We start from the raw sequence: 16793 nt of genomic DNA, 5'->3' as shown, positions 1-16793 counted from the left end.
AGAGAGAGAGGGGGAGGGAGGCAGAGCGGCAGGGAGAGGAGAGGGGGAGAGGGGGAGAGGGAGAGAGAGGGAGAGGGGGAGAGGGAGAGAGAGGGGGAGGGAGGGAGAGAGAGGGAGGGAGAGAGAGCGGGGAGGGAGGGGGAGAGGGGAGAGAGAGCGGGGAGGGGGGGAGAGAGAGAGGGGAGAGACGGGGCAGGGAGAGAGAGAGGGGCAGGGAGAGAGAGGGGAGGGAGAGAGAGAGTGGAAAGGGAGGGAAAGAGTGAGGGGGTGGGAGAGGGAGGGAGAGCTCGCCTTCTTCCTTCCTTCCTTCCTTCGCAGGGTCCATTGGGCCAGGCCTGAGGCGCTCCTTCCCCCCCTCTCTCCAGGCTAATCCCAAACTAAATCCAGCAGTCTCTCTCTCTCTCTCTTCTCCCCCAGTCTCTCTCTCTCTCTTCCCCCCGTCTCTCTCTTCTCACCCCGTCTCTCTCTCTCTCTCCCCCCACTCTCTCTCTCTCTCTTCCCCCCGTCTCTCTCTCTCTCACTCCCCCATCTCTCTCTTTCTCTTCCCCCCCAGTCTCTCTCTCTCTCTCTTCCCCAGTCTCTCTCTCTCCCTCCCCCAGTCTCTCTCTCTCTCCCCCCAGTCTCTCTCTCTCTCTCCCCCCCCAGTGTCTCTCTCTCTCTTCCCCCAGTCTCTCTCTCTCTCTTCCCCCAGTCTCTCTCTCTCTCTTCCCCAAGTCTCTCTCTCTCTCTCCCCCAAGTCTCTCTCTCTCTCTCTCCCCCCAGTCTCTCTCTCTCTCTTCCCCCAGTCTCTCTCTCTCTCTTCCCCCAGTCTCTCTCTCTCTCTTCCCCCAGTCTCTCTCTCTCTCTCTCTTCCCCCTCAGTCTCTCTCTCTCTCTCTTCCCCCCAGTCTCTCTCTTCCTCCTCAGTCTCTCTCTCTCTCTTACCCCCAGTCTCTCTCTCTCTCTCTTCCCCCCCAGTCTCTCTCTCTCTCTCTTCCCCCCTAGTCTCTCTCTCTCTCTCTCCCCCCAGTCTCTCTCTCTCTCCCCCCCCCGTCTCTCTCTACACCCCCCAGTCTCTCTCTCTCTTCCCCCCAGTCTCTCTCTCTCTCTCCCCCCCCAGTCTCTCTCTCTCTCCCCCAGTCTCTCTCTCTCTCCCCCCCCCCGTCTCTCTCTACACCCCCCAGTCTCTCTCTCTCTTCCAACAACAACATGCCCTCAAAAAACCCTCGGCACTGCTGTGCACGCCAGCTAGTATATATTTATATATATATATATATATGAGCTTCTTTGGAAGAAGAGAAGAGAAACGAATGGAGGGATGTCAGTCTGGTCAGGATGCACTAGAGGTGGTTTGTGTCAGCTGTGGTGCCTTCACACCTGTATCCACAGGCACAGGTACTCATACCTCACTTTAATAGAGAATTAGTGCATCCAGTGACTCCAATTACTAAGGAATGCAGCAGAACAAATGGCATAACAGTGATATGACCAACTATGTTGCTAGATGGTTCTTCAGAGGAACCCTCATCACAGGATATCATGGTTTCAGTGGCACTGCATGAATGAAAGCTTGGCCAGGTGATTGACAGCCAGTGTATCCTTCTTGGCCACACCCACCACGATGCCACCAACCATATCTGCAGGCCTGCCAGACCTACTCAGAAAAGACAACAAAGAGTCTGTCCAAGAGCCAATCAACAAAAAGCCAGGCGCAGAGTTGTACTGGCTGCTGGGAGGACGCCTGCAGCTAACATGAAGTATTGGGCAGGCACAGCCAGTGACAGCAAAAGCATTTTCTCCAATTAAATATTAGGGAGACTGAAGCCATTGTTTTTGGTCCCCGCCACAAACTCCGTTCCCTAGCCATTGACTCCATCCCTCTCCCTAACATCTGTCTGAGGCTGAACCACACTGTTCACAACCTTGGTGTCATAATTGATACTGAAATTAGCTTCCGACCACATATCCACAGCATAACAAAGACCGCCTACTTCCACCTCCATAATATCGCCCGTCCCCGCCCTTGCCTCAGCTCATCGCTGCTGAAACCCTCATCCATGCCTTTGTTACCTCTAGACTTGACTATTCCAATGCACTCCTGGCTGGCCTTTCACATTCCACCCTACGTAAAGTTGAGGTCATACAAAACTCAGCTGCCCATGTCTTAACTCACACCAAGTCCCGTTCGCCCATCTCCCTCTGCTCGCTGACCTACATTGGCTCCCGGTTAAGCAGTGCCTCGATTTCAAAATTCTCATCCTTGTTTTCAAATCCCTCCATGGCCTCTCCCCTCCCTATCGCTGTAATCACCTTCAACCCCACAACCCCCCGAGATATCTGCGCTGCTCTAATTCTGCCCTCTTGAGCATCCCTGATTATAATCGCTCAACCTTTTGTGGCCGTGCCTTCTGTTGCCTAAGTCCTAAGCTCTGGAAATCCCTGCCTAAACCTTTCTGCCTCTCTACCTCTTTTTCCCTCTCTTTCCTCCTTTACGACACTCCTTAAAACCTACCTCTTTGACCAAGCTTTTGATCACCTGCCCTAATTTATCCTTATGTGTCAAATTTTTTTTTGTCTTATAATACTCCTGTGCAGCGCCTTGGGACATTTTACTACATTAAAGGCACTATATAAATACAAGTTGTTGTTGAACACAAGTTGAATCACTGATCACTGGGCACCGCACTTTAGGAAAGATGTGAAGGCATCAGAGAGGGTGCAGAAAAGATTTACGAGAATGATTCCAGGGATGAGGGACTTCAGTTACGTGGATAGACCAGATAATCAGGCGTTGTTCTCCTTAGAGCAGAGAAGGTTGAGAGAAGATTTGATGGAGGTGTTCAAAACCATGAGGGGTCTAGACAGAGTAGATAAAGAGAAACTGTTCCCATTGGCGGAAGGGTCAAGAACCAGAGAACACAGATTTAAGGTGATTGGCAAAAGAACCAAAGGCAACATGAAGAAAATGTTTTTTACGCAGCGAGTGGTTAGGATCTGGAATGCACTGCCTGAAAGGGGGGTGGAGGCAGATTCAATTGTGGCTTTCAAAAGGGAATTGGATAAGTACCTGAAGGAAAAAGAATTGCAGGGCTACGGGGAAAGGACAGGGGAGAGGGCCTAGCTGAAGTGCTGTTGCAGAGAGTGTAGGGGGGCATCTTTTACTTGGTTTACCGTAATTTACCTGGTCAGACAGCTTTTGCAGTGCACTGTAAACCAATTTGCAAACAGCGGTTTCGAATCGCTAAACCCCACCTTCCAGGTCTGACTGGAGGAACTTATAATTAATGATATATTAAAAACGGACAAATGGTCTGGATGTGAGAAAACCATACTTTATTAACTAAAGAAAACTACACCACATGATCAAAGCAAAATTGCTTAACAGGGGAAGGCAGATGGCAAAAATGAGGGATAAATGGCTACAATGTAAGTCTTACAATCTTAGCAATTTCCCTTCAATTACCACCCCTCTAACTCCTTACTAGATTGCCTTGCTGAGGAGTCAGAAACCTGCTCACCTGGGGTCCAAAGAGAGAGAAGAGCTCACCTGCAGTCCAAGGAACAAGAGAGAGAGAGCTTCTGAGAAGCTACCATTATATCCTGTGAGCTCCTGCTGTTTTTGGCGCTGAAAAGGTCTGTGTGCAAATTTGCGCCGAAAAGTTCAAATACACAAGAGAAAGGCCATGATCGGCTGATTCAAATGGGCTATTTCCCAGTGGCCAAACTGCTTCCTTTGTCTGGAATGGGTTTCGAATAAAGCTTGGGGTGGTTTGAATGTGTCTTCATTCTGGGGCCGAAATGTTCCCGCCCACATCTGGAGTTCATTTGGCTAAAACAAAAGGGACCCAACTGCCCTATTGTCTGAGTAATGGGTGATTCACACCCATTCATTCCTTTTGTTAGTAAATCTCTTCTGTAGTTTAGGTATGTCTCAATTGTGTGCTGGGCTTTGAATGGAGTTGGATTACTATGTAAACAGAAACCCATTCATTGTGGTCACTGAAACTGCAGTCTCAAGTGGTTTAATCCCTTATGTCAACATCCTGCAGTTTCCTGTAAACAAACATTGCCTCTGTAGCGAAGGGTATATCCCTGGTTTTGATTGACAGAATCTGACTGCCACTGCTTGATCCTCCCACTTTCACAGACATCCACGAGCTGCTTTCCAAGCCCCATTGTCTCTGCCATGCTTCTCTGATGGCCATTTTTTTAAACCCCTTTGCAATTTACCAAACTCAAGGGAACAATTTTATTAATAAAATTGTGCTGTCTTAAAGTGTGCAAATTTTTCCACGAAATTCCTCGATTCCGGTGTTGTCCACGTGCTGCCCTGCCAACGAGTTTTTCAATGCAGCCTTTTTCAGTTCTGGGTATGTTTTAAAACATTGTCCAACCCAGAGACAATTTAAAGTCACGCACAGTCTCCGTCCACGATGTGGATTAATATCTCCAGTATCTTTGGGGCTGAGGGATTTTGTGAACCCCTGCAAGAGCCAGCACGGGCTCGATGGGCTGTATGGCCTCCTTCTGTGCTGCAAACATTCTATGATTCTATGAGAGAGGGGCATGGGCGGCTCGCTGCCTATTGCTGTGAGCATGGCCACAGGTTCAGCTGCGTCCCTGGGGTCACCAGTAAAATGGAATATATTTCAGGAGGATGAACAGGTGAGCAAGCCAGTTGCCTCCTTGCAGAATACAGTGGAAGTTTGTCTGGGCAGAGTTTTAGACTCGACCACCCAGTTGGGCAACATGATGAAGCAAGGGTTGCACTGCAGGCTGTTGTTGAGCAGCATCTGGCATCAATCTCACCTGCAGGGGACACCTCAGGCTGATAGACAGTGAGCACCATTGAAGCATCAGTCAAAAATGTTCCCATTAATGCTGAGAAGTTGAGTTCACACTCCAAGGAACAATAAAGGCTGGTTTCAAGGTGCAAGGAAACATTCTCGGAAATTTGGAGGAGGTCTAGAGATCACTAGCTACCCTCAGGCATTGGCCTCCAGCATTAGTGTGTGAACAGAAGCACAGAAACAGTTCCTCCTGGCATGTGGCTATGCGTAAATGACAGCAGAAGCACCCTTGAGCATTTTAGCCCCACAGTTGGAATAGACCAGGATTCTGCTGGCCCACAATTATCCATCTAGGGGTGTGACACACAGTAGTGCTCAGGTCAGTAGAATCACAAGCAGCTTCATGGGATACCTCTCAGGAAACCTACACATCTGCGCCTACAAATAGGGCGTGATTTAGGATGGGTAACAAGAAACAGTATCTCAAGGGGACAGTACTGCGGTACGTCAGATGCACTCTTGAGATAGTCAAAGCAAATGCTCAACAATTATAAGATTGCTGATCATTACTATTTTTAAAATGTAAGGAAAGCACTTTCTTTGCGCCTAACAAAGCAAAATAAAGCAATTAGTCCAGTGCACAAAAGAAACATTAGTCTTGTGCAAAGAAAAAGCAACCACTAGGCAAATTTAATTAAAATATATTTACAAAGGTCAGCATTCTGTCACCGATGAGAACCCATCACACCTCTGCCTCTTTGAGTACTGGCTGGTGTGCGACAGGGAGTTCTTGGTCTCCCTCATTTTTCCTGGGGCCTGCCATGTTGCAGCTATTCTTCCACAAGGGGGAATCAGAAAACGGCAGCAACATTAACAAATACTGTGGCCGTGACGGGTGATGCTGGTCGCAGGTCACGACCCCACTGCTGGCTGCATCCCGCTCTGTGAAATGACTTTCAGTTGATAGGGCTTGTTAAGCCCGCCCAGCATGTTTCTCGAGCCAATTAGAGGAAGCGGGTCTGATGACGTCATTCATGACTCGTCATTAGCCAGCTTCCTTAAAGGGACCATGGCCAACTTTATTTTGATGTTTGTGCTGTCAGTGTTCTACAGCATTGAGGTGCTGTAAATACTGAAAATGACTGCACAGAGGTGCAGGGCTGCACCCAGATTCTCAGGGAGGTCCTCTTCCCTTCCGATGGGCGGAAGCCACCTCCCCAGGAGAGCAAGACAGCCTGGTTTCACATTTGACAGGAGGCCACAAGCAGGGATATCGTCAAGGGGACCTGGGTGCAGTGGCACAAACATGTCAATTATCTCATTAGATCACAAAACGTTAGTACAAAGCCACACTCACCTTCATCCTGCTGTGCCACTCATCACATCCCCATCACTCTACCTTACCTACCCTACTCCTGCACATCTTTACTCACACCAACTTATCTTTTACCTCCACCCATCCCTCTCCATTGACATTCTCACATCCCCATCTCACTAGCCACCCCTCACACTCACCCTCATCCTAGTGCAATCATACCAACTAACAACACACAAGGGTAGCCACTTGGATGTTTTATGCAATGTTCATGTAAGGTTTCTGTTAATGTGCTGTTAAACATTGAAACCTTTATTTTCAAAACTTTGAGTTCTTGGACAGATTTGTGTGCACCTTTGGAAGTAGCTTAGTGAGTTGTAGTGAATGGTGAGACATAGGGGTACCCACCACAATTGTGGTGATTGTGAAAGGAATGGCTTGGGCATTGTAGGTATACTTTATGGTGTTGGTGTGGAGTGGTGCATCATGTGGCAGCTAGGGCATACAGCTTCAATTGAAGTAAATCTGGCCATGGTGAGGCCATTCCTGGCCTCCCTGGCAGCAATGTGGTTAGGTGCTGAGGCCGCAAATTATGGCCCAATATAATTGGGCAGAGTCAACACTGATTAATGAAAGGGAAATCATGTTTGAGTTCTTTTGAGGTTGTAACTAACAGGGTAGATAAGGGGGAACCAGTGGATGTGGTGTATTTGGATTTTCAGAAGGCATTCGATAAGGTGCCAGACAAGAAGTTATTACACAAAACTAGGGCTCATGGGATTGGGGCTAATATACTAGCATGGATTGAGGATTGGTTAATGGACAGAAAACAAAGAGTAGGGATAAAATGGTCATTTTTGTGTTGGCAGGCTGTAACTAGTGGTGTACCACAAGGATCAGTGCTTGGACCTCAGCTATTTACAATCTACATTAATGACTTAGATGAGGGGACCAAGTGTAATGTATCCAAGTTTGCTGATGATACAAAGCTAGGTAGGAAAGTATGCTGTGAGGAGGATGCAAAGAGGTTACAAAGGGATATAGACAGATTAAGTGAGTGGGCAAGAACATGGCAGATGGAATATAATGTGAAGAAGTGTGAAGTTATCCACTTTGGTAGGAAAAAGAGAAAAGCAGAATATTTTTTAAATGGTGAGAGATTGGGAAATATTAGTATTTAGAGCGACCTGGGTGACCTTGTAGATGAATCACAGAAAGTTAACATGCAAGTACAGCAAGCAATTAGGAAAGCAAATGGTGTGTAAGCCTTTAATACAAAAGAACTGGTGTATAAGAGTAAAGAAGTCTTAATGCAATTAATAAGGGCCTTGGTGAGACCACACCTGGAGTACTGTGTACAGTTTTGGTCTCCTTACCTAAGGAAGGATATACTTGACTTGGAGGGAGTGCAACAAAGTTTCACGAGAATGATTTCTGGGATGGGGGGGATTGTCCTATGAGGAAAGACTAAGTAGATTGGGCCTGTATTCCCTAGAGTTTAGAAGAAGGAGAGGTGATCTCTTTGAAACATATCAAATTCTTAAGGAGCTTGACGGGTAGATGCTGGAAGGGTGCTTCTCCTGGCTGGGGAGTTTAGAACTAGGGATCACAGTCTCAGAATAAGGAGTCAGCCATTTAGGACTGAGCTGAGGAGAAATTTCTTCACTCAGAGGGTTGTGAATCTTTGGAATTCTCTACCCCAGAGAGCTGTGGATGCTCAGTTGTTGAGTATATTCAAGACAGAGATTTTCCGACCTCCCCATGATCTTTCCAACCGCCCCCCCCGCAATTCTGCCTCCCTCCCCACAATCTTCTGATCCCCTGCAATCTTCCACCCCCCCTGCGATCTTCTGACCTCCCCATGATTTGCCTCCCTCCCCGCAATCTGCTGACCCCTCCCTCCATCCTCGTTGCCACGCTCCGAGCTCCCACCATGCCCCAATCTTTTCCAATTGCTGGTGATCGTCCCCATCATTCCCATGCTGCAGCCTTCTACCACCTGGCTTTCCCGCCCGGCAGCCAATCAGCCTCTCAATCTGGCCAGCTGCCGCTCAAGAAATGTAGCAAAAAAATGATAATGAGGTCCTGCTATTAATTTCAGCAGGACCGCCGCATTCCTGACATTTTCAGGTTTCCTGGCCACAAACAGACACCCTCAATACCGAAAGAAAAACTTGTATTTATATAGCACCAAATGTCCCAACGTGCTTTACAGCCAATGAAGTACTTCTCTGAAGTGTAGTCACTGTTGTAATGTGGTGGACAATTTGCGCATAGCAAGCTTCCACAAAAAGCAATGTGATAATGACCAGATAATCTCTTTTAGTGATGTTGATTGAGGGATAAATATTGGCCAGGGCCCTGAGGATTACGCCCCTGCTCTTCTTTGAAATAGTGCCATGGGATCTTTTATGTCCACCTGTGAGAGCAGATGGGGCCTTGGTTTAACATCTCATCTGAAAAACAGCAGCTCCAACTGTGACAGCACTCCCTCAGCACTGGAATGTCAGCCTAGATTTTTGTGCTCAAGTCTCTGGAGTGGAACTTGAACCCACAACCTTCTGACTTGGAGCTAGAGGGTGCTAACAACTGAGCCACAGCTGACACAACCACCTGCCTCTCATAGAAACATAGAAGATAGGAGCAGGAGTAGGCCATTTGGCCCCTCGAGCCTGCTCCGCCATTCAATGCGATCATGGTTGATCATCCAAATTCAGTAACCGGTCCCTGCTTTCTCCCCATACCCATTGATCACTTTAGCCTTGAGAAATATATCCAACTCCTTCTTGAATATATTTAATGAATTGGCCTCTACTGCCTTCTGTGGTAGAGAATTCCACAGGTTCACCACTCACTGGGTGAAGAAATTCCTCCTCATTTCTGTCCTAAATGGCCTACCACTTATCCTTAGACTGTGACTCCTGGTTCTGGACTCCCCGACCATCGGGAACATTCTTCCTGCATCTAGTCTGTCCAGTCCTGCCAGAATTTTATAAGTTTCAATGAGATCCCCTCTCATTCTTGTAAACTCCAGCGAGTACAAGCCCAATCGACCCAATCTCTCCTCATACGTCATTCCTGCCATCCCAGGTATCAGCCTGGTGAATCTTAGCGGAACTCCCTCCATGGCAAGAACATTCTTCCTCAGATAAGGTGACCAAAACTGCACACAATACTCAAGATGTGGTCTCACCAAGGCCCGGTACAACTGCAGCAAGACATCCTTGCTCCTGTACTCAAACACTCTCACTACGAAGGCCAACATACCATTTGCTTTCTTAACCGCCTGCTGCACCTGCATGCTTACCTTCCGCGACTGGTGCACAAGGACACCCAGGCCTCGTTGCACTTCCCCTTCTCCCAATCTATTGCCATTCAGATAATAATCTGCCTTCCTGTTTTTGCTACCAAAGTGGATAACCTCACATTTATCCACGTTATATTGCATCTGCCATGCATCTGCCCAATCACCCAACCTGTCCAAATCATCCTGGAGTTTCTCGGCATCCTCCTCACAGCACACACACCTACCCAGCTTTGTGTCATCTGCAAATTTGGAGATATTACATCTAGTTCCCTTGTCTAGATCATTAATATATATTGTGAATAGTTGGGGTCCAAGGACCGATCCCTGCGGTACCCCACTAGACACTGCCTGCCACTCGCAAAAAGACCCGTTTATTCCAACTCTTTGCTTTCTGTCTGCCAACCAGTTCTCTATCCAAGTCAATACCTTGGCCCCAATCCCAGTGCCTTAACTTTACACGCTAATCTCTTATGCGGGACCTTATCGAAAGCCTTCTGAAAGTCCAAATACACCACATCCACTGGCTCTCCCTTATCTATTTTATGAGTTACATCCTCAAAAAATTCCAGTAGATTAGTCAAGCACGATTTACCCTTTGTAAATCCATGTTGACTTTGTCTAATCCTATCCCTGTTTTCCAAGTGCTCTGGTTTTACATCCTTTATGATGGACTCTAGCATTTTCCCCACTACTGATGCCAGGCTTGCCAGTCTGTAATTCCCTGTTTTCTCTCTACCACCTTTTTTGAATAGTGGGTTAAAATTAGCTACCCTCCAATCCATGGATACTGTTCCAGATTCCATCGAATGTTGGAAGATGATCTGCAATGCATCTACTATTTCTAGGGACACTTCCTTAAATACCCTAGGATGTAGATTATCAGGCCCATGGGATTTATCAGCCTTCAATCCCATCAATTACCTTAACACCATTTCCCTACAAATACTGATTTATTTCAGTTCCTCCCTTTCATCAGACCCTATGTTCCCCGACATCTCTGGGAGGTTATTTGTGTCCTCCTTTGTGAAGACAGAACCAAAATATGTATTTAATTGGTCTGCCATTTATTTGTTCCCCATCATAAATTCCCCTGATTTTGACTGCAAGGGACCTACGCTTGACTTCACCAATCTTTTTCTCTTCACGTATCTATAAAAGCTTTTACAGTCAGTTTATATGTCCCCTGAAATCTTACTCTCATTTTCTATTTTCCCCTTCTTAATTAATCCCTTTGTCCTCCTTTGTTGAGATCTAAGCTGCTCCCAATCCTCAGGTTTACTGCTTTTTCTGACCAATTTACCTGTCCTCTCCTTGGATATTATGATATCCCTAATTTCCCTGGTTAGCCACGGTTGAGTCACCTTTATTGTTTTATTTTTATGCCAAACTGGGATGAACAAATTCTGTAGTTCATCCATGTGGTCTTTGAATGTTTGCCATTGCCTATCCACCATCAACCCTTTGAGTGACATTCCCCAATCAATCCTACCCAACTCGCACCTCAGACCTTCATAGTTTCCTTTGTTTATATTCAGGACCCTAGTCTCTGAGTCAACAACTTCATTCTCCATCTTAATGAAGAATTCTATCATATTATGATCGCTCCGACCCAAGGGGCCTCGTACAACAAGATTGTTAATTAATCCTTTCTTGTTACATAATACCCAGTCTAAGATGGCCTGATCTCTGGTTGGTTCCTCAACATATTGGTCCAGGAAACCAGCCCGTAAACACTCCAGGAATTCCTCCTCCACAATATTGTTACTAATTTTGTTAGCCCAATTTATATGTAAAATAAAGTCACCCATGATGACATCTGTGCCCTTATTGCACGCTTCTCTAATTTCCCTTTTAATGCCATCCCCAACCTCCGCATTACTGTTTGGAGGTCGATATACCTCTCCCACTAACGTTTTCTGCCCCTTAGCATTTCTCAGTTCTACCCATACAGATTCCACATCATCAGAGCTAATATCCTTCCTTACAATTGTGTTAATCCCTTCTTTACCCAGCAATGCTACCCAACCTCCCTTTCCTTTTTGCCTATCTTTCGTGAATATTAAATACCCCTGGATGTTGAGTTCACAGCCTTGGCCACCCTGGAGCCATGTTTCCGTAATCCCAATCAAATCGGAATCGTTTACCTCTATTTGCATAGCTAATTCATCCACCTTATTATGAATGCTCCTCGCATTAAGACACAAAGCCTTCAGGCTTGTTTTTTTAATGCCATTAGACCTATTAGAATTATTATTTACTGTGGCCATGTTTGATTTAAACCGTTGATTTCTCTGACTGCCACTCTTGTTTTTCTCCTTCCTATCTTTTTCTTTCATCCTTGTTTCCCTTTCCTCTGTCCCCCTGCTCAGGTTCCCAACCCCCTGCCATTTTAATTTAAACCCTCCCCCAGAGCACTAGCAAACACTCCCCCAAGGGCATTGGTCCTGGCCCTGCCCAGGTGCAAACCGTCTGGTTTGAACTGGTCCCACCTCCCCCAGAACCGGTTCCAATGTCCCAGGAATTTGAACCCCTCCCCCTCACACCATTCCTCTAGCCACATATTCATCTGAAATATCCTTCTCTTTCTACTCTGACTAGCACGTGGCACTGGTAGCAATCCTGAGATTACTACCTTTGAGGTCCTATTTTTTAATTTACCTCCTAACTCCCTATATTCAGATTTTAGGACCTCATCCCATTTTTTCCTATATCGTTGGTACCTATATGGACCACGACAACTGGCTGTTCACCTTCCCCTTCCAAAATGTTCTGCAGCCGCTCTGAGACATCCTTGACCCTTGCACCAGGGAGGCAGCACACCATCCTGGAGTCTCGTTTGCAGCCGCAGAAATGCCTATCTATTCCTGTTTCAATAGAATCCCCTATTGCTATAGCTCTACCCCTCTTTTTCCTCCCGTCCTGTGCAGCAGAACCACCCCTGGTGCCAGGAAGTTGGCTGCTGCTGCCTTCCTCTGATAAGCCATCCCCCCCAACAATACTCAAAGTGGTGTATCTGTTTGAGAGGGGGATGTCCACAGGGGCATGTAAATGTCGGGGCCCTAAAAACATTCAACAGGTCAGGCATCCTCTGTGGAGAGAGGAAGGTAGGGTTAACATTTCAGGTCAATGACCTTTTGTCAGAACTTCTGTAATTCACTCATGTAACACACATAGGAACGTTGATTCTGTGATATCAAACAGTGATGGCCTTATAAGGAAAAGTAGGTTTGCCACTCTTGCATCACATGACAAGGGGAGGTACAACTATCCTCAGCGACAATAGCTATTTGTGGTAAAGCATTTATACTCCAATAGCTCTGAATCAAATTCTTTTAACTTCCCCCTTGATTCCTCTGATAGTCCTAATTCTATGCCACTTTGTTACTGATTAGCTAGGGGAAACAATCTTTCATTATTTACCTTCGGAAAACTTTTCATAATTTTGAAAAGCTCTGTTAGATTTCCTTCAACTTCTTCTGTTCCAGTAACAAAAATGATCCATTCTAGTGAATCATTGCTGCATCCTTTCTATGGCTCTCATATCCTTCCTATAATGGGGTGTCCAGAACTGCGCACAGCACTCCAAAAATGGCCTACCCAATGTCTGCAAATTTAAAGTTGAAGAAACCATTTCCCTTTTCTGTCTGTACTGTCATCTTGAAAGATCTGTACAGCTGCATCCTATAGATCTCTCTCTTCCTCCATTATGCTAAAAATCTTCGCATTTCGGTTATACAGTCCCCACCACTTATAGCGGGTGCATTGAAGGTAACGCAATTTGCCTCCTGTACGAGATGGCTAATTTAAAGGGAAATACTGTGGCCACCAAGTAGAGAGTGATGCCTGAGCCCAGGGAGAGATTATCTGAGTGTGGGGATATCCTAGAGTTCCCACCCGAGGTCCATACTCCTGGACTTTGAAGCAGGGACACTGCACAGGCCCGACAACTACCTTATGGTGTCTGGCAGCTGAGATCCCCTCTGCAGTGAGTTTCAGAGGAGCACAGGCATTTAAGCCAGGGAGGAAGAATTTGCATGGGAAGTGAGATAAATGGGCATCTGGGAGATGAGGAGCGCCCTCTGAGGGAGAAGGGAAAGATATCTGATAAGTGAGAAACTGAACACTATCAAACAATAACTGAATAAATTCATCAAAGAATATAATTATTATTATGAATGACACATTGAAGTGGGAAGCTCAGCATGTTCATTATTTTGTATTATGTGTAGACACATTATACTGATTGAACTAAGTGAGTCTGATCATAACTGTTGTCACTGTATGTTCAGTTGCTATGAAATAAAGCAGCTTAACAATTCATATCTGGCCTCATTGTATCAAGTGTTTTCTCCATTTGCCTTTCAAAAAGATTGTAAAATAGCACACAGCAGGGACATGTGCAAAAGACACAAATATTCAGTTCAGATCACAAGGGGGTGCCATTGTTAGAGCCTGGGTTATAGAATCATATAGTTAGATATCAGATAGTATGGGCACACTCCTGAACATAACGTTGTGGGTTCAAGTCCCACTCCTGAGACTTGAGTACAAAAATCGAGGCTGACACTCCAGTACAGTGCTGAGGGAGCACTGCACTGTCGGAGGTGCCATCTTTTGGATGAGACGTTAAACCAAAGGCCCCGTCTGCTCTCTCAGGTGGATGTAAAAGATCCCATGGCACTATTTTGAAGAAGAGCAGGGGAGTAATCCCCAGTGTCCTGGTCAATATTTATCCCTCATTCAACATCGCTAAAACAGATTATCTGGTCATTATCACATTGCTGTTTGTGGGAGCTTGCTGTGCAAAAAATTGGCTGCTGCATTTCATATATTACAGCAGTGACTACACTTCAAAAGTACTTAATAGGCTGTAAAGAGCTTTGGGACGTCTGATGGTCATGAAAGGCGCTATATAAATGCAAGACTTTCTTTATAAGATACTCGGACCAATTATGGGAGTGATCTGCAATACCTAAAGCATGACCCCCACACTTGTAAAAATGGGATTCAGATAATGTCATAATGTTCAAAAATGAAGCTCAACACCAAAGTCTTTAACTTCTCCAGGTATCCCTTTGTGCAGTTCAGGAGGTTTTATTCAGTTTGAGGGAGAAGAACTGTAACATTTGCATATTGAATTATCATTGGCCCGCAGGCATCTGTAAGGAATACCTATTGTATTCACATGTTATCACACGCTCAGTTGTCATTGGCCTGCAGGCATCTGTAAGGACTTCTATTGTTTTGAAGACCCAGGCTAGGGGTCCAAACGCCATCTTTTCCCCACTGTGCTGTATGAGTAAGATCATAGACCTAATGCTTAAATAAAGAGTTAAACTGTAATACTCCATTGTCCTGCAATATATTATTTTTGTACAAAGTGTAAAAACAAGTCATGGTGTCAGAACAGGGATTGAAAATGGACATCGTTGGAGTTCCCTTCCTTCGAATGAATTGGGAGTCTTTGAACTTACATAGAGAATGGCGCAAGTTCAAGCAACATGTGGAGTTGATGTTCTCGGGTCCGTTGAAAAGCAAAGGGGAGGAAGAAAGATCCAGCTACCTACTCCTGTGGATCGGAGAAAAAGGGGGAGACATTTTTAACACAACGGCCTAGAAATTGGGTTGTTTGCGCCAGCGGTTAGCGCCTTAAGAGACCGAGAATTGGGGCGTTGCCTAATGTTGGGGCGGGTGCAATGAAGATAGCGACAACTCCCATATTGACTATACATTTAACGCCTGCGCTAAGTGTTTGCGCGCGCCCGCAAGCGCAAGCACATAATGACGTCATTTCATCGTGCAACGCCTTTTAGGGGCGCCTGAGCGGATATTGGGTGGCGCCCGGAGCCTTAATGCCTAGCGCTATTAGTGACAGTTCGAGGGAGCGTTAGCAGGCCCTTCTTGGAGTCGGGGGGCGCTATTTAAAGGGGACAGCTCTAGTATAGAAGCTTCAGCCACTTGGCCTGTTCATTGCGATCGTTGGTGGAGAGATTTGGGGAGATACTGTGGAGCAGAGTTTTTGGATTTTAGCATTAGAGTAATTGGGACCCTCAAACCTGTCCGGAGCAGTTGGAGCACTACACCTAACAGCCTTCTGACCAACTGGCATCGGAATGGGAGATGCTTTGGAGGGCGACGGGCTCCTGGCCGAACACTATGAAGGGGCAGAAAGTCAGCGGGAGAGAGGGCCGGGATTGGCCAGAAGGAGGAGGGGCAATGGAGGTTGCCCAATCCGAGGGTATGCTGCGAGGGTCTTTAGGGGTCATACCTTGACATGTCGGTGGAGCAGTGTGTGCAAAGGCTCCGAATCGGGATGGACGTTGTTACTGAGCTGTGCCGCCTGCTTACTGAGGATCTGCAGCCGCGTCAACGGTGCATGACCTCTCTGTCGGTGGCCGCTAAACTGACTGTTGGCCTCAATTTTTATGGCAACGGATCCTTTCAGTGAGCCATTGGGGACATCGCGATTATCTCTCAGGCTGCAGTCCACTGCTGCATCCGGCAAGTTACAGCTGCCCTTTATAGGAGAAGGCGTCAATTCATCACCTTCCCTCTGACCCTGGAGAAGCAGGCGGAGGAGGAGGAGGAGGAGGAGCATGTGGACGAGGAGGAGGAGGAGCAGGAGGAGGAAGATGGAAGGGCTCCTGAAAGTGGAAGGGACATCCGTCACTGGCTCATGAGGAGTTGTCTCGAGGCCCCTCTGGCAGAATGATGAGTGTCTTAACTGCTGCGCACTTTGGATGTTTGAAAGCATCTGAAGGCCAGCATCACTGTAATTATTCAGGTACACCTTAGCACATTTAAACTTCTCTTTATTGTCACAAAAGTCTTTCCTTACAGCAAAACAACGTCATGTCAACAGAAACCATAACAAACAAAATAACAATGAACTCTTCGGCAAAGTCGCCAAACTGAACAAACTTTTTCCAACAATTCCAGCAGGTGAGGGTCTCCTTGAGTTTGGCCAAAGAAACGTCTCAGGACCTCCCTCTACTGCTGGCCCCTTGATGGAGAACGACTTCTCTTTCGTGCTCGGCCCCTTCCCTCCCTGCTGCTCCTACGTAATTGAACCCCAGTGGCGGGGTTAAGGCTGGGGGATGCCTGCTGACTGTCTGGAAGTGCAGAAGCCCCTGATGGACGGCCTGGACGACCTCTGGGCTTGGAGGGTGCGGAGGCTGGCTGCTTGATCTGGCCATGGCTGGAATCAGTGTGAACTGCAGGTGGTGGCAGCTGGACTGCAGACGTTCCAGCGGTGGCATGAGCAATGGTCACCTGCCGAGAGAGGACACCTGCACCATGGTCGGACGACACACTGGCTCTCGGAAGGGACCGGCTCGGCTCCACCGCCACAAGCGACTGCTCCACTGATTCCTGACCTTGTATGGGACTGGAAGGGCCCAGGG

Source organism: Somniosus microcephalus, chromosome 1, assembly GCF_052327205.1.
Source record: "Somniosus microcephalus isolate GS21.2 chromosome 1, FLI_Smic_1.0, whole genome shotgun sequence".
In the NCBI taxonomy this organism is placed as follows: Eukaryota; Metazoa; Chordata; class Chondrichthyes; order Squaliformes; family Somniosidae; genus Somniosus; species Somniosus microcephalus.
Note: the sequence above shows the minus strand (reverse complement) of the source record.